The sequence below is a fragment of the Ascaphus truei genome, chromosome 2 (genome assembly GCF_040206685.1).
Source record: "Ascaphus truei isolate aAscTru1 chromosome 2, aAscTru1.hap1, whole genome shotgun sequence".
Lineage (NCBI taxonomy): Eukaryota > Metazoa > Chordata > Amphibia > Anura > Ascaphidae > Ascaphus > Ascaphus truei.
In genome coordinates this window covers 402,876,237-402,890,780 of record NC_134484.1, presented here as the reverse complement: position 1 = coordinate 402,890,780, position 14,544 = coordinate 402,876,237, and the positions used below count along the sequence as shown (strand labels likewise).

The 14,544-nt window shown below is 42.2% G+C and overlaps 1 protein-coding gene across 3 annotated transcripts in view; it reads left to right on the top strand.

Moving 5' to 3' along the window:
- HEPACAM2 (HEPACAM family member 2) overlaps positions 1-14,544 on the top strand; it is a 73,715-nt gene that overhangs the window by 55,255 nt on the left and 3,916 nt on the right. The gene's annotated exons all lie outside the window — the stretch shown is intronic.

Here is a 14,544-nt window from a genome sequence, read left to right as displayed (position 1 = left end):
TAATTTATTACTCCATAAAAGAGCCAGAAGTATTGCTGAGCCTATAAATATATTCTCTAAATCTATGCGCCTACAGTATATTGTTTTTTCTGGGAATGCCAAAAAGTAATTTGTTTCAAATAAGAGGCTAAATTATATTTCTTAATATCTGGCACCGCCAGTCCACCTCTTTCTCTAGGAAGGAGCATAACTGACCTCGCGATTCTTGGTCTTTTGTTACCCTATATAAACTGCATCATTTTATTCTGTAGATCTCTAACAAATTTAATCGGAATACAGACCGGTAGTATCTGAAAACAATAGAGCCGTTTCGGGAGAACATTCATCCTAACTGATATGATATGGCCCACCCAAGAAATTTGGTGTCTGTTCCATATTAAGAGGTCACGTTTAATTCTTGTGAAAAGCTCTGAGTAATTATATTTATAAAGAGATTGATATTTTTTGTGAGATAGATACCCAAATATTTAATTTTTATTTTATTCCAATGATAATTTAAGTTTAGTTTAATTAATTTTATCTCAGTATCTGTTAAAGTTAAATTTAATGCATCTGACTTGGCCGAATTAATTTTATATCCTGAGAGAGAACCAAACTCAGAAAGCACTTCTTGTAAATTTGGAAGAGAAGTCAGGGGATTAGAGATTGTCAAAATAATATCATCAGCAAACAAACAGTGAAAAAGAAAAATGTGAAAAGCGCTAAAGTTTAAACACCAATGTGATATATAATAAATAATAACTTTAACATAAAGGTAGGCTGCCTGGTACCTACTGCTAGTACAAACAGATAACAACATGAAAAAGAAAAAAACCTGGCGCCAAAAGTTCAAATGGAAAGTCCTGTGATCCTCAAGAAATCTGCACACATGCTTGACAGGCCATGGAACGAGAAAAAGAAAAACAAACACAAATCATAGCGTAACACTGCAGGGTAAAACAGTACTACACTAAAAAACATAAACAGTGAGACTCCTAGTGACAATTATAATATAAACAATTTATTAAAACTAGGACTATGCCATAAAATAAGCACTGAAATAATATGAGAACAGCTGGCCATCCAGTGGTGGAAAAATCAGAGCCCTACTTACAAAAAGCAGGGTGAAAACACGCGATGGAATAACAGAGTCCTCTCGGCGCAGGAGGTAATCCTTGCAGAGTTTGAGCTCTGCTCCGCCGGTACTCACGCCCAAAAATCCCTTCAGAGGTACACAGGAACAGTGCCGGTGATGGAGGCTGGTCTTCAGGGTGCACAGCACAACAGCACGTGTGGCCGGCTCCCCTCACTTCCTCCTCCTGGTTCACAGGCTGTATCAGCGCGCCGGTGTGCGAGTGTGCCCGTACACTTAAAGGGACAGGGGCTGCGGTCTGATTGCCGGGAGCTACCAGAACTTGAAAGCGCTAGACCAAATGTCCAACATAAAAGTTCAATGCCAAACTCAGAGTGACTGTGTCACCTGCCCTACGCGTTTCGTAGATGTCAATCTACTTCCTCAGGGGCTACCTAGGTGGCTCCTTTGTGCCACCGGGAGTCGGCGGAGGCCACGAGGGGGGAGAGAACCAGTGGCAGCCGGAGGAGCGCAGCATGCTGCCAGGTGAGGAAATGCAAGGGGAGGAATCCATGCCTTTGACGCCCCCCCCCCTGGCCTTTGATGCCCCCCTGCCTTTGATGCCCCCCCTGCCTTTGATGCCTCCCCTGCCTTTGATGCCCCCCCTGCCTTTGACGCCCCCCCCCCCTGCCTTTGACACCCCCCGGCCTTTGACGCCCTGCTTTTGACGCCCTGCCCCCTGCCTTTGATGCCCTGCCCCCTGCCTTTGATGCACCCCCCCTGCCTTTGATGCCCCCCCTGCCTTTGACGCCCCCCTGCCTTTGACGCCCCCCCCCTGCCTTTGACGCCCCCCGCCTTTGATGCCCCCCTGCCTTTGACGTCCCCCCCGGCCTTTCACGCGTCCCCCCCTGCCTTTCACGCCCCCCCCCTGCCTTTCACGCCCCTCCCCCGCCTTTCACACCCCCCCTGCCTTTCATGCCCCCCCTGCCTTTCACGCCCCCCCCTGCCTTTCACGCCCCCCCCCTGCCTTTCACGCCCCCCGTCCCCTCCCTGCCTTTCACGCCCCCCGTCCTCTCCCTGCTTCCGGGCAACGCCGGGTATATCAGCTAGTGTATATATATATATATATATATATATATATATATATATATATATATATATATATATATATATATATTTAAATATTTAATAGAACTGGGGAGAACTTGAGATCCTAGAGGAACACCACAAATCAGCAGGATTGTTTTTAAAGTATTCTCTTTCAGGGTTATTTTCGGACTGTGGTCACTAAGAACGTCCAGCACTTTACTGTACCTCTTAACCCAACATTCGATTTAAGTCTGGTCAGCAAAAGAATGTGATCGATTGTGTCGAAAGCCGCACTCAGGTCGAGGAGGATCAGAGCAACGGTGCCCCCTTTGTCTACAGTTTTGAGCAGGAAGTCAGTGGCATCTACTGTACTGTATCAGTGCTGTAATATTTTCAAAATCCAGACTGGTGCGAGTCCAACAGATTAAATCGGGTTAGATGGTACACTACCTATTTTAGTGCTAGTTTTTCAATGATTTTAGCTAAAAACGAAATATTAGAAACTGGTCAGTAGTTATTTGTGTTCAGTGAATCTAGGGAGGGTTTCTTTAATAGAGATGAAATAAATGTTTCCTTTAGTGATGTTGGTAAAAACCTGAAGACAGTGAGAGGTTTGAAATTTCGAGAATGGAAAGGGCCAGATCCAACACGGCTTCTTTTATTAGACAAGGTCCCCAGGGCAGCTAGATGGTTTGATCCCTCTGATCGTGATAAGGAGCTCATCCATAGTGATAGATTGGAAGTTGTAGTTGATGCGACTGTGAAAATATCAGGTTTCTCATTTGACAGTTGCGTGGCTTAAATTTGACTCGCAATTTTTGAGTCTCTGAAGGAGACAGACAGTCTGTTGAAAAGTATGTGGTGGAATTTCTACCGGACTTGAGATTTTGTTTAACCAGGCCGGCTCAAGCAAAGAGTCGATGACTTTGAATAGTTCTTGCAAATTATTACTGAAAAGTGTTAACCGGAATTGTTTACTGTAAACTCTATGTACAGCTTTGATGGTGCTATGTACATCAATGCTCTATGTACACCTATGTTGGTGCTATACAAAATACATTATTTGTGTATACTTGTAAGTAAAGATGTTGCAGATGTTACTTCCCCATTAACATGTCTTTATGTACAAAACAACAGGTTAAATAACTCGTCTGTTATCTCCTTAACCATTATTTTCAATAGAAATATTGTTGAATAACGCACCAGTATTAATGCTATGCATTGGTTGCAAGAACGTCTGCTACATTTATAGCTTCAAATAAAACAGGATTTCATAAACAAGTATATTGATTATGATAACTGACCCTTCTATTTCAACCCATAGTACGTTGTACTGTACAGTATATAAAAGACCATGTTAAGTTAAAAATAGTCCGTAAGAGGGGGATTGGATAATTGTGCATGTTAAAGGTTTGCAACCCTGCTTCTCACCATTATTTCTTAGCATACAATGCTTTCACTGCAGCCAGGGATTCTGGGAAATGACATGCAAATGAGCACACAACCTTTTGCTTCATGTCCATTTTAACATGGATCCCTAAATAAATAAAGACAATTTCTGAAAAAGCTAAATGTCCATTAAACCATGATATAAACAAAGGGAAGGCAGGTGGTTGCAATCCTCACCCTTTCCAATACATAATATATAATCCAGTTGTTTATTTTAAAATTCAGGTGGAGACAATAGCATATTTAATTTGTAAATGCCTCAAGTGCATTCATGAACTGTGCTAACGAAAAATATTCCATAATGGTGTTGTCGTCTCATCTATATCTCTCTCTCTCTATATATAGATAGATATGTACATATACTCTGTATACTGGAATAAGGCAGCATGTTATGAGTTTGTATTGAATAAACCCCTCACTCTTTGTCTGCAAAATATATTGTAATTGTTTCCATTCATTATCTCGCATACGTAGTCTTTTCAAACAGTCTCGCCCATTGCCAACAAGACAGGCAAGTGACAAGAAAATTAAACAAACCTGTTTGTCCTGAATACAGAGCCCAGGCATTTATTATTAAAGCAAACAAATGTAGCGGGAGCTGTTTGCCAAGAGGGACCCAAAGTAATCAGCACATATTCAATTCTCTTTGGTCGCAGATACCTTGAGTGGAAAGTGACAGTTGTAAAACAACAAAGTACAGTTTCAATGAATACATGATATGATTATAAAAAGTAGTGAGTCAATAAAGCTTCAGGATGCACCGAATAATACAACTATTTTTTATTGCTCTATTAACAGTTAATATTATAAACACTTGTCACAATAGTCAAATTTTTAATTCGATACCCATTGGTAGGAGAATAGACAAAAACGTTTTTTTTTCCTTTCTCAAATACAGCATAAATGTAGATCCCCCCTTGAATGTTTTGTAATGTTTCCGTCCTCTTGGTCAGGAACATTCCACAGATAGAAATAGGCTGATAGTGAATGAAATAGTTGCGATATTAATATTGGATTTTGAATGATGGAAAGTCAGGTTTGTTGTGATATATTGGAAAATGTTGTATTACCATTGGCAGAAATGGTGGTACAGTGTAAGTTTCAAAAGAGAACTATGGATATCTACTGTATACTATCTCCTTGTAAGGAAAAATCAGATCAGAATATGTTGAAGCAGCAATCTACGTATATTTTTCAATAGGATTGAAGCAGGGGTCTCCGCAGCTGAACTCCATTCATTTCAGCTTCCCGATATACTTATCTCAGTAGGGGGTGCCGGTATCTCAGTGCTGTTTAAAGGTCCTGGTTATGCAGGTCTATAGGAAGCCACAAGGAATGACGTCACTGCTCCCTATTGGCCTGCAGGACGCTGGAGTTTTGAAGCTGCCATTCCGAGAATAGTGGCAAACCCAGCTGGAGTTGCTACCGGCAACACTTACATAGGTAATTATCTCAGGAAACAGGGTGTCCCAAGAGCTGAAATGAATGGGGATAAACTCCGGATTCAATCCTATTAAAAAAATATATATACACACACACAGTGTATATATATATATTTTTTTTTAACACCGCTTGGATTGCCTCTTTAAAGGTTCTTTTGTTTTGTGTTCCTATTGCTCTGTTTGTGCAATGATCATGATAACACCACACCATCATGATTAATCCCAATCTAATTTTCAATACCAAAGGAACATAAGGATAAAGGATGTATGCCACTCAGCTTATCTACCACTGGTTTCCATACCATTTATTGCAACTTGAGAGGCCAATGTCACAGGTCTACTTACCAACAGATGAGAGACGTACCCCTTGTCCATATTATATCATCGCCCATTATGAATACTGACAATTTGATGATGATCTAATGTGAGCACTGCATCCTTGCAGTACTTTCAGGTTTCATGAAGATTGATATAATGTTATTTTGTATTGAGTTTCACTTGTATACTGTAATAAATATGCCGGTATTTCTGCCAATGGGTGGGGATGTAACAAGTATTAAGGACAGTCTGAAAAGCAATAGAACGAACAAAGAAGTTAGTACAGTAACGTGAAATGAAACATCCCATGGTACCTACAACACTGTCATTCCTAACCATTCTCTCTCTCCAAAAGCAAGAAGTTCAAAATTAAACTGGGTCTTTTTGTGGTTGAGTCTATTGCAGCAGGCAAGGGTTTATTAAAGGGTTTGACAACCATTAGATTGGGCATTCTGGATTTATTGGAGTCCGACCTAATTATTAAAAAATATAAAGCAAATAGGACCCATTGACCCTGGTGCTGAACAAACCAATCGAAGATCTCCCCCCACCAATGTCCAGACTAGTAACGGCCATATTGACGGCGGCCAGGTGTTCCTTAGCAGCCGCTTGGAAGCAGACCAAAGCCCCTTCTAGAACTACTGTCACTAGAAGAATCAATGAAGTTATGACGATGGAGAAATTGTCCGCCTTGCTCCAAAAGAAAATACCCCAATTCCTGAATACCTGGGACCCCTGGCTAACAAAATAAGCTCAACCGAACCAAGTCGCGGAGGCAGGAGCGCGCCACCCCCCCCTCCCTTTCACCCCCCCCGGATCCCGAGGGAGGAGAGGATGTCACAGAATCCCCCGGCCATCTCCCCCCCCTCCCTTGGTTCCCCCCTCCCCCCCTATACCCCTGTAAGTCTTCTTCCTTCCCCTCCCCTCTCTCCCTCCCCTCTAAATCCCCCCCACCCAAGAAAATGGAAAATGTTATATGGTCACTCACAGAATGTAAAAAGCACCACTGTCATGGGATCATGACACCCTTGTATGTACTGTATTTCCTGATTGTGCCCAATAAAAAAATTGATACAAAAAAAAAATATAAAGCAAATAATTCAAATGTTGTAAATCACCACCAGTATTAACCCTTTCACTCTATGATGATGCCCCTTTGGAAAAGGGTTATGGAGGCAAATCATTTATTCTATTGGTATGCAATACGTGGATAAGTTTAGTTTTACTAGAGCGTATCTGGATTTCTGTAGACACACAGTCTACATTAAAAAGAAATACATAAGGTCTCAAAAGGGCAAATGCAAACTAGGTATGTACTGTGTTCATATGTACACTGGCGACACACTTTATTCGAGCTCGGCTAGTCCCACGAATTCGGGTATACCCGGGTGTATTGAGGTTTGTGACTGTTTTCTGCCCGAGTGCATTGAGTTATTTTCCGGCAGGGATTGAAGCATTTTATTCCCGCTGGCTGCAATACTGCACAGTATATATATATATACTGCATTACAATTCATGAATTTATGCCATCTGGTAGACACACGAAGCATTGCAGCCTATTAAATCCTAATCATTATCATTTAACAGATCAGCCGCCCGTCAGCCAGGCATGAACCCAGGCTGGGAAGGCAAACACAACGGGGCTTGTCAGAGGTGAGGAGCGGCGCATTCCAGGTATCTGCCAGGTACATACTGGGTATTTGCTCGAATAAAGTGTGTCGGTGCAGTAATCAGTCAAGTTATTGTGGGTCACTCTTGAAACTTTTTTTTTACTCTGTTAAATATTATTTTCCCTGTGGAACGCACAAATATCAAAGTAGTGAGGTCTTCCAATAAAGTTTTGTTACACTTTAGTGGCAATCACTGAACCACACAGCAGGATCAATCAGACCCTTTTACTGCATTAAATGTGCAGTCTCACACACCAGTTGAAGGAATAGAGACGACGTATCCAACATATACTGTACATACAGTAAGAGTCCCAAGGAGATGTCAAAACATTACACAAATGCAAAATACAATTCTACTTCACTAAACTTTCTAAGGGATCAGAAATAAAGTATTGATTGACTTTATACGATTGTTAAAAAAAAACCACTTTATTGACTTTACTGCAACTGAGAAATTATCAAAGCTGACTTGCCTTCTTATTGTGGTGCACACATGATATTGTTTACATTATTTCACCCCTGACATCATCATAATATTCTCAGAGGGAACATCCTATCTACTAAAAGTGATATACAAGATCATAAACATGACAACTGCACTAGGAATAAAGTTATAAATAGCTATTTGTCATGTTGACATATTCTATAAAACTGTCAACCTTTGGAAACACTGAAAATAACTTCTTTAAAAAAATGAAGAACTAAAAATTGGAACTACAGTATATTGTTCTGATAGAATCTGATTGTTCTGGTAGAATTTTGAGCTGAAGTTCAGTAAATATAGTATACGTGTCTTTAGTAAAGGTTGAGGAAAAGAAAACAGCACATTTACCCATATTGTATTGTCAAATTATAAATGGATATTAACAAATCTGCGTTTGATATAGTTTATATGTTATTCTGAACCTTCAGATATAACCCTCTGTGTAATTCAGGTGTGACATTTCATACACAATATTATTACAAATCGATGTAACAGGAGTTCTATTAGTGCTTGCCGCTGCCTACGGGATAAAGTAGAAGTCCTGCGCAAACAACATTAATTATTTGTGGCATTTCCATAATAACTCCATTGAGTACAATATTGCTAAACGTAGTTGTGCTTAGCCACTGGTATCAAAAAGACAAAGTAAATTGCTAGAACATGTGACATTTGAGCTATGTGAGGGCCAAGGCTGCATTGGCAGGAAGTGGCAATATTGTTTATGAGAAGAGGCTAGAACAATTAAGTAAATCATATGTAAGAACTATCATTAATCATATTCTTACAGCTGGAAGAATGGTAACACCTAAAAAGTACAGCAGGGCCCCGCTTCTCGGCGTTCTGCTTTTCAGCAATCCGCACCGAGAAGGGGGCTGCCATGTTGAATTTGAAATCGCGCATGCGCAGAATGGGTGGGTGTGCCCGGCGCGCATGCGCAGACCGCAGGTTGCGCACGCAGACCGCAGGTCACGCATGCGCAGAACGGCGAAAATGCCGGTTTGCGCATGCGCAGCACTGAAAATCGCCGGATCCGCTTTCCGGCGATTTTCATTATATGGCGGGCCTCTGGAACAGAACCCGCCGTATACCCGGGGCCCTGCTGTAGCACCAAATATATGACTTTCAGAAATAGTCCCACATATACTCAGTTGCTTTTAATCCGTTCAGTGCCGGTTGCCTCTAACAAAAATTGCAGATGGCAGTGCTCGGAAAGAGGTTCTGAGCCATACTTAGGTTCCTTGAGGCTTAGCACAGTTTATTCAGATGTGCTCTCAATGTATTTTCAGGAAGGTATAAGAATTCATACGCTTGAGAGCAAAAAAAGTCGTGCCACATCTTTGCTGTCACAGAAAGCTGCACTGCACACAAAAATCCCAACTTTATTGCCATATTCACTAAGCTAATGCTATGTAAATACAGCAAGAGCAAAAGAAACCACTTACTGTACTTCTAGATTTATCAACCTCCGTTACGGGCTAACATACTCAAACAGGCATCAACTGCTATTGAGTTTATTGGAAATGCACGTCCATTTCGGTGCATTAACCGATAACCGAACTGGATAAATAGCCCCCTTATGGTTCGTGTGTTTGTGCACAAATTTCAATGTTTTCATTCATTTGTGCACTAGTGCAGCAGTGCGCAAACTGGGGGGGGGGGGGTGCAAGGTTATTTAGGGGGGGCGCAGGCAGCGTGCGGGGAAACCTGGGTGCGGGCAGAGCTGTGCACGGGCGGCCAAGCTCCGTGCTGCTGCTTCTCTGTGGCTTGCTGCGGTGGCGGGGATTCTCCATGCTGCTTCTCCGTGCTGCTGCTTCTCTGTGGCTTGCTGCGGTGGCGGGGCTTCTCCATGCTGCTTCTCCGTGCTGCTGCTTCTCTGTGGCTTGCTGCGGTGGCGGGGATTCTCCATGCTGCTTCTCCGTGCTGCTGCTTCTCTGTGCGGTCTGCCTGCAGTGGGGGCGGGGCTTCTCTCTGCACACAGACACGCCCTCCTCCTCCTGTCTGTTACCCTGCCAGTTTTCAGCAGTACATGGGGGGACCGGAGCAGGCGTAGTACTCCCCCCCCAAGTGAAAGTGTGTGTGTGTAGTGTCTTTGTTGGTTGTGATTCAGTGTGTGTTGTGTCTGTTGTCATTTAGTATGTGTGCTGTGTGTGTGTGGGTGTTGTCTGTTTTGGTTGTGATTAAGTGTGTCTTGTCTGTAATTGTGTATGTTGTGTCTGTGTTGTGATTGAGTGTGTGCTGTGTCCGAGTGTGTGTGTTGTGTTAGTTGTGATTGAGTGTGTGTGGGTGTTGTGATTGAGTGTGTTGTATCTGTGTGTGTGTGTGTTGTGTTGGTTGTGGTTGAGTGTGTGTTGTGTCTGTGCGCGGGCGGCCAAGAAGATGTGTGCGAGCGGGCAGCCGCAGATGTGCGCGGGCTGCCGAACCGGATAGTGCATATGGGGCCACGTGATGGTGTGGGCGCACGTGCAGGGGCTTCGGAGATACCTGGGAGGAGCACGCCCGAGCAGTGTGATGTTAAACGTCCCTCCTTCCGGTGTCTGCCCTGCAATAGCGCTGTGTTCCTGCTCTCCTCTGCTGGCAACCTGCTTCGCTGCGATCCTCTGCAAGTGAAAGGGTAGGGTGCCACTATATCAATCATACTATGAATGTACAGATATAATGGGGGGGAAAAAGTGAATACACTTCCCCGCTCGTGCATGCAAAATTATGCAGGACCCCTGTGCTCATGCTTGGAGAGTTGGTGATGTCACCGCTCTCAGCGGCAGCGTGGACGCAGCCTAATTTTGCGAACTCAGCCTAATTTTACAAGTGTGAGCTGTTGAAATATGTAAGTATAGCATAGCCTCCCGGCCGCTACTTCTTTTTCCTGGGCCCTTCCAGTGTCAGTCCTGTTAGGAGCAGGCAGAAGAGGGGTTAATTCCTTCTTTAGGTTCTGTATGTGTATTACAGACTTGGATACAATTCAGGTATCCAAGTACCGACCTAGCAACCACCTGAGAGTGTCAGCCTGAGAGATGGATACTGATTGGTTGATTCAAAAGCAGTGCTAGCCAATCAGTATTCAACCTGTTCTGATATGGGACCCCCAATCTCAAGTTATAAATTCTGACACTCTCCTAAATTAGTTAGTTCAGTTATGTCTGGACTGTGATCCTGATCTTCCTCCACTTGTGGAGTGAGGAGCCTCTTCCTCCATCCCACCAGGGGATGGGAGGGAACAGTAACAGGCCTGAAAGGGGCAAAATGCCTGAATCAGGGCTCTGACCTGCGTGGGAGAAAAGGAAGGAAAGGGATGCATCTGTGTTTGTTGTCTGATTATCATCTATCTGCAATAAAGCCAGTTGTATCCAGAATCATTGTAATTACTGTCTGCTGCTGTAAAGGAAGATCAAGGTGTCAGTATGGCTCATCCCCTGCCCCTGCAGAGAACCTGTGCTGACTGAAGGCGCTGCACCAACGAGTAATAAAGGTAACCTGCACCACTGTTCTGGCTCTCCCCACACCATCGTGGAGCACTCAGCCCTCCTGTTCACCAACAGGTCACAGCCCAACACCCCTAGAAGTAGCTGGAGAAAGCATACCCACCCCAATCTCACTTAGGGTGGGGGTAAAAGGGCTACATAAGTATTTAGACATATTTGTATTTACATTGTATACCGTTTAATAAAGATTTTTTTTTTTCATGTGATTTTGATTACATCAGGCAGGGGGGGGGGGCGAGAAATTTCATGGATAAAAAGGGGGGCTCGGCATAAAAAGTTTGCTCACGGCTGCACTAGTGTATCTTGGGTGACTTTTTCATCCTTAATTTCTTTGCTATTCTGCGTACGTTTTTGTCGCTGATATATATATCTCCTCTCTTTTTGTCACTGTCATTCCTATATTCTCATCTCACGGTAATTACCATTCCATATTGCCATTGTTTTACATTTTAGTTTAACAGTATTAAATGGAGTTTTGCAAGAAATACCATCTGCCGAAATGAGTGCTTAGTTGGCATAGGGAAAATATTGAGCAGCTAAATAATAATGTTCCACTTCCCAGGTTATTGGTGTTAATAGTTGCATTAATATGTGCACTGCTCAACCTATTAGACTGAAAGAGTAGCTTCAGTGGTATCAAACAACATTGCATTTGAATCAGGTGAACCCAGTTCACATCCCAGTATCAGCTTGGGTCCTATAAACTAACATAATCTTTGTAAAATTTGGACCTCAAGATTGTAGTGCTAAAAAGTTGCACAAACCTTAATAAAATGATGTGTGGAATGTATAAAGGTTCATATATTACGGATAGCTCGTTGTCTGGAATGACATTTGACGCATTGCTTTGTGTCGCAAACCTGCTTCCTACAATTTAAATTAAGACAGAATGAGGTGACTTTTTTTTATAGTATCATATATTTTATAATAGTATTTTATAATACTGTAAAACTATTACATGTTGTCACTGTATATATTAGAGCATCCATGCTACAATTTTTGACTTGATAAATACTTCAAATTCTACGCCAACAGTATAAACAGACTTTGTAGGATTTATACCAGGTTTACCGTGGTGTACAATTTAAATACAGTTCACCAAATTTTCGGACGTACATATGTAATTAATTTTATTACATACAGTACCATTTACACGTGTGCATCCTGGGCATTACTACTACTCCACCTCTGGTAACCCCTATTTGCACCTTTTTGACACTTATCGTGTCCATTTGAAAAAAATGTGTTATCACGTAGTAATATATTTTGTAGTTTGCTTGCCTCAATTTAATGATAAAAAATAAATCAATTTTCAATACTTAGTATGTACAGTAGACTCCTTTATCCCCCTGGGCCTTGCACAGCAAAATTAGATTGTAAGCTTTTAGAGCAATTAATAATTGTGCCTGCAAAAATTCTATGTACAGCACAATGTAACAAAATAAATATATTTATTATTTTTTACTTGGATATTTGTCTGTGTAAATAAAGTGGTTTCATTTTCTGGTGGATATTAATAAGGGATTTGTGGTATTTTTTGTTCTGGTTACTTCTTTTAAACACCTTTATAGCTACAGTATGGGTGGCCCAACTCCATTCCTCCAGGGCCACCAACACGTTCCCATTGGAGGAGTTGGAGATAGGGTTGGAGTTCCATCTGGCTGATGGTGCTCATGGTCTGGACCAGTGTTTCTCAACTCCAGTCCTCAGGGAACCCCAACAGGTCATGTTTTAAGGATATCCCTGCTTCATCACAGATGGTTCAATCAGTAGCTCAGTCTTTGACTGAGCCACCAGTGCTGAAGCAGGGATAGTCTTAAAACCTGACCTGTTGCTGGTCCTTAAGAACTGGACTTGGACACTTCTGAACTAGAGGGACTACAATGTGTAAGAATGACATTTTCCTAAAGCATATACAATACAGAATAAAGCAATTCTGAGGTTTTTACAGTCCCTTTTTTTATTACCGTATGGACACCAGGGGTATCTGAAGCTGAAACCGTGCAACTTTCTGCTCCGGGGACCCCTCAGTTGCCAACATACTTATTGCTGAAGGTACCGGTAAACGATGATGTTGCAGCTTGCGATTGGATGGGACTGAGCAAAATCTTATTGAGTTGCATAATTTACCACTTTGTTGGTAAATCGTGACCTGTGCCGGTCACAGGTAAGTATCTCAAGAGCTAAGGGGTACCTGGAACAAAGTGTGATTCAGCTTCAGGGACCCATCGGTTTCCATCCTAAAAAAAAAGGGGGGAGGGAAAGGGTTAAAAAAAAAGTGTGTGTGTGTGCCGAGCATGCGCATTTCAAGTGAACTTGTTTGTCTTTTGTCATTGTTTTGTCACATAAATTGTATTTATGATGGTGATGTGTAAGAGTCATGTTCAGAGGTACGCAATGGAGACTGTTTTTAAGGTGCAATTAATATTAGGCTTTATTGCGCCTGTCGCTTTAACACAGCAAAACATATGAAAATAAGCCAAACAAAAACCTATCTCCGCTTTGGAGATTATCTACACATGTAGCTCAGCCCTCTCTGACTGGGTTGATTAGCTAAGCTATTTATCAGCCCCAAAATATAAACATATACTGTATACAGATATATAACAGTTCCAAAAGAAAGTCTTATCTGTCTCCTGAAGCTGTAGGGGAAGTCCTCTCTGCTCTCTTGGATAAGCACCTTTGTGTGCTACAGCAATGTCTGTCCAGGTTTTGAGGTCTGGTCCCCTTGTCTTGCTATCAGCATATAGTCCAATCCTTCTGCAGCTCAAGACAGCCGTTCCTCTGGTCAGTCCCCCCAATTGTGAGACTCAGGAATCTCTCTTCCTGTCTCAAAGGCAGGCTTTTCTAACAAACCTCTAATCAGCCAGGTGGTGTTGGTTAATTGACTACCAGCAGTTAACCACCACACTGCTGGATTAGAGGCACATTTTTGAACAGGGACAAGTCCCCTATTACATGATGTTTTAATAAATAATATATACAATAAATAATAAAAAATCAAAACACAATTTCAGTGCCAAAACGCAAAGAAGTTTGACTTAGGCTGTGCTTATAGCGCCGGCGACAGCGACGTCGCATCAAAACAAATGTATATATAGTAGACACAACGCTATGGCGCGACGGCTTGGTTGCAATCGCTGGACGTCACTTCAATTTGATTTTTCCAGCGACCACAGCATGACGTCAGCGTCGGCACTATAAGCGCAGCCTTAGAACGCGTGTTTTAGCGATTTGCACTTCTATATTTATAGTAACTGTGAATTCCTTATGTGTGTGTGTGTGTGTGTGTGTCAGTCAGTGTCTTTCCTCTCTCCCCCGACGTCACTGGTGGCCTCTTCTGTCAGCAGTGACATCACTTCCATCATGGAATTTTGTAACAACTCAAGGGATTTTTCCTATCAAAACTCTCTAGGTGCCAGCAAAGAAGTTTCACTTAAAAAAATCCCAGCAGTCGAGATTGTTGCTTTATAAGCTTGAAAATAAAATGAAATATTTTAAGCAAATAGCAATCAAAGACGGTAGCAAAGTAATTGTGTCAGACTCCTTCTACTCAAACAGT